A 4,420-nucleotide genomic window follows, 5' to 3' on the forward strand; every position below is an offset into this window, starting at 1 on the left:
GGGGTTCTTGGGGTTTTTACCTCCTTCATTAAGCTGGTGTTTGGTTTTTGCATTGGTTAGGCCCACCCTAAGCTAATTGTTAACCTCTTAACTAATTGTTAACTTAGTTGTAAGTGAAGATAAGAGAGAACTCTGAGCCTTTTCATGGAATTATTAAATTTGGAAAAGACCTCTGAGATCACCAAGGCCCATCACTAACCCAGCACTGTGTTCACCACCACACCATATCCCTGAGCCACATCCACACACCTTTGAACACTTCCAGGGATTGGTGACCCCATCACTTCCCTGGACAGACCTTTCCCATGCTTGACCACTAAAGAAATTTGTCCTAATATCCCATCTGAACCGTTCCTGGTGCAATTTTAAGCCGTTTCTTCTTCTCCTATCTCTTTTTACTTGGGAGAAGAGACAGACCGACCCCCTACCTGGCTGCACTCTCCTGTCAGTTCCAGGGTTCAGGCTGTTCTTTGCTTCCCAGAGGAGAATCCTGGATGCCCAAGGAAATGCTCCACACACTAAAAGGACACGCTCTATGGGAAACAATTTCCCAGGAATTTCAGGGTGCAGAAAAGCAGATTCCAGGGGTCAGGATGGCCGAGCGGTCTAAGGCGCTGCGTTCAGGTCGCAGTCTCCTCTGGAGGCGTGGGTTCGAATCCCACTCCTGACAATTTCTTTGCTGGCCAGAGCCATCCCACAGGGAATTCTGCTGCTTCTCTGTGCAAGAGACATTCCTGGGAATCTCCCTAGTCTGGTCCAGACCCAGGATTAACACCCACTATTGGTTGTTAGTGTTGGCAGTGATGAGTGTTGTTCCCACTTATCAACACCTTAGTGCAGGTGGAGTTTTATTTTTTCCATAGGATCAACCTGGCTCAGGTGGAATTTTGGCTTTTCTGGTGTTTTACAGGCACTGAGGCTGCTGGTGACAAGTGGGTCTCACCTGTCTCAAGAGGAAAACAGTTCTAAGCCATGAATTTTGAGGCTGATTGAGGACTTTAAACGAGGTTTGAAGGGGAAGGGGATAAAACCAGGCTCCCTGGATGAGCCCAGGGGCACCATGCCAGTGTTGGGATTGAAATCCATCTGCTTGTGGCATGGAAGGCTCTACAGAGGGGCCTGGACAGGCTGGATCAATGGGCTAAGTTAAAAAAATGAATAGATGTGGCACGTTGTGACACGATTCAGTGGCCATGGTGGCATTCGGTCAAAGACTGGATGTGATGATCTTGGAGGTCTTTGCCAAACCTATCAGTTCTGTGGTTCTCAAACTCAGAAATCCTCTTCAAACCTAAACAAGACAACAATGAAAAGAAAAATAAAAAGCAGCAGCTGCAGCAGTTAAACCCAGAACAATCTTTTTACTGCACCATTTTTCCCCTAATGCATGTGAGGCTTTATAACATTTATGCTGCAAATTCCTTGAGATGATGTCTTTTATTGAGTGTTTTATCCAGCCCTGCAGTGCTTGAGTATTGCTGGTAGTAGAAATATCCTCATCTGTCAGAGCAGGAGCTCTCAGCAATAACTGCTCCACTCATCTTTCACAAGAATTTTTTGGTCATAGCTTATCACCATTGCAATCAAATCCCAGACCCTGGATTTCTTCCATCTTTCATTTTCAAAACCAGTAGCTAATCCTTGAGGTCCTCGTGTGCCTCCCAGGCAGACAGGGGAGTCCAGCAAACAAAGGTGCATAAGAAGAGCTGGAAAACTGGTTCGTCTTGAAAGGCAAAGAAATTGGACCAAATGAATCATCCCATTTTCACTTTCTTAATAAGAACAACGCAGCAGCACTTTCTGCAGTCTCAGGTGTGCACCTTCCTTTAAATATCATTGCCAAAGGACCTTTTCTGCTATGGGGATGGGGAAAAACTGGTGCAGAGCTGATGTCAGGTGACAGTGATGAATTTCAAGTTTTAAGTTAAAAAAAATAAAGTCTTCCTTTGAGACAGACATTGTGGGAGGAAAGACTTGGCTGCTGCAAGAGCCCAAGTCTGACTGAGAACATAAAACCACAGAAGGTTTTTGTCATGGTCAGAGTTGGCGACTTCACCACTGCCCTGGGCAGCCTGTTTTGATGTTTGACCACTCCTTCAGAGAATATTTTTTTCCTGATATCCAACCTGAACCTCCCCTGGTGCAACTTGAGGCCATCTCCCCTTGTCCTGGCATTAATTGTGTGGGAGAAGATGCCAAGCCTTGTCTCTAATTAGAATATCCGAGTGCAACAGTCTTCTCAAAATCAGACGTTCTGGTGCAATCAGCAATGAGATGCTTTGGGATCAGCTGACTCCTACTGTGGAATGGTGTTGGTTCAGCTCATCAAAATACCAAGCAAGTGTTGGTAAACTGCTGAGGATGGCACAGAACAACTCTGAGTATTTCAGAAGTCAGGAGGGAGATGAGATTAAAAGGAAACAATGTGTGCAATTTGTCTAATCCCTGACTAAGGGGACCAGAACTGTCCACAGGCATTTACAGAATGTAAAACCAACAAAGAATGATAAAGATTGGTTTAGAGAGGAACAAATAGTGTTATTAGGAGCAGTGGGAAGCAAAAGAAAATACAGCCTGAACTGCTTGGAACTTAATGCATTGTTCTGTAGACATTCCTATTATGTAACATTTGTATTAAAAAATTCATCTTTCCAGAAATGTCAGGGGTTTTACAGAATAACTTATGATAATTCATCATCTTTTGTTGTCATTGTTATTTGTAAATAGAAACAACCAAAAAAATAATTCTAGCTTTCAGTGATGGACTTGAAAAGAAACACCATCTGTAGACTAATTTTTAATAAACAGGATTATATAATAAAAGACATTTGGTTGGAATTTACTCTGATTCCTGGGTTCTTGGAAAGGCAGGAAGACACCAAACTCTCCTCTGGACACACCAAGTCCAATTTAGAGATACCTCAGAATCAGGACCACGAAGGAGAAACACTGGAATTTGAGAAGAAAATTGGTTGAATTGCCCAGGAAAACATTCACTGCAGGAGAAAGAATTCTCCGCAGAAATTTCTCCACTGCCTTCCAGACTTCATATATATTTATATATACATGTGTGTGTATATTCATATACACAGATGAACATACCTATATTTATATATACACGTAAATACGTATTCACACATATATATATAGGGAACTGGTGCTTTTCACACAGAATTTTATGGGAAATTAATATCCTACTCCCCAAATCTTGCTTGCAGAAGGTGAATGGTGGGAGAGATATTTATTTTCTGATCCCATGAGGTGTAAGATCCTCCCCACAAAATGATGCAACCCAGAAGGAACTCTGAAGCTCTTGAGGAAAATTAGCTGCATAAATAGGCAGGTAGGTGGACAAACAGAGAGACAAGAACATGGAATACACTTGTTCCAACAACTGTTAAGTGGACACCAACTTGGAAAAAGTTGCTCCTTTTCTGATGCGCTTTAACATTCGAGTTCACAGGAATTGTGTGCTTTTCCTGAAGTCAGAATAATCTCAGCAGCTAATCCTTGCAGCATGGCCAGCACTTTGATTGGCATCCAAATATTCTGGAGCAGGGATCCGCTCTTGCTAGGGGAGTTCAGGACAATCTGGTGGCAAGTAAAGTTCAGTTAATGGCCTGGTTTTCTCCTTCAAAATGACCCAGTAGAATGTGGCAAGAACACATTCAGCTTTAAAACATTGGGCATTGGGTTACTACTGGAGAATGTCTTTCCCAGGGTGAATATCCTGACCTGGGAGGGATCCACAAGATCATTGAGTCCAACTCCTGGTCCTGGACATCCCACCTGTACCTCAAGACCTTCTTGAGCATCCTTGGGGCTGTGATCATTCCCTGGGGGGCTGTTCCAGTGTCTGACAAGCTCTGAGTGAAAAACTCCTCTAATTTCCAACCTAAACCTCCCCGGGTACAGTTTCAGACCATTCCTTTGTGTCATATTGTTGGAAATTATACCAAGTTCAAAATTTTTTTATAGAATTTTCATCAGGGGATTTTGTTCATCTTTTGTCCCATGGGAAGGGAATTGAAGTCTCTTTGCAAAAGATTGTTTTACCAAGCCGAGGTCTGATGAGCTGAATCTCAGCAGATTGGGAGTAGCACAGAAAATACACAAAAGATAACAACTATTAACTCCAACCATCACCCATCACTGCGGGCTGCCCCGAACCGTGTCCCACAGGGTGACCCGCGGGGTTGGCGACGTTGCCGTCCCAGGTTCCACGAACCGATCCCCCAGCTGACCAGCTGACGGTGCCAGGATGAAGTAATCCTCCTCACCAGGAACAAACGGGACCGCACCCCGTGTAGAGCTCCAGCTGGGTTTCATTTGAGGGCTGAGTCGAGGGTCCACAACGGTAGGATAAAGGTAGGCTGGGAGGGAGGCAGGTGAAGCAGGAGGGAGACAAACTGCAGGAGGA

General features: G+C 44.1%; 1 non-coding gene across 1 annotated transcript; it reads left to right on the top strand.

The window, feature by feature from the left end:
- Positions 1 to 587: 587 nt before the first annotated feature.
- TRNAL-CAG (transfer RNA leucine (anticodon CAG)) lies at positions 588 to 670 on the top strand. Its single transcript has one exon. It is a non-coding gene; the product is annotated as a tRNA-Leu (tRNA).
- Positions 671 to 4,420: the final 3,750 nt, after the last annotated feature.

The sequence above is a fragment of the Vidua chalybeata genome, chromosome 1 (assembly GCF_026979565.1).
Source record: "Vidua chalybeata isolate OUT-0048 chromosome 1, bVidCha1 merged haplotype, whole genome shotgun sequence".
NCBI lineage: Eukaryota > Metazoa > Chordata > Aves > Passeriformes > Viduidae > Vidua > Vidua chalybeata.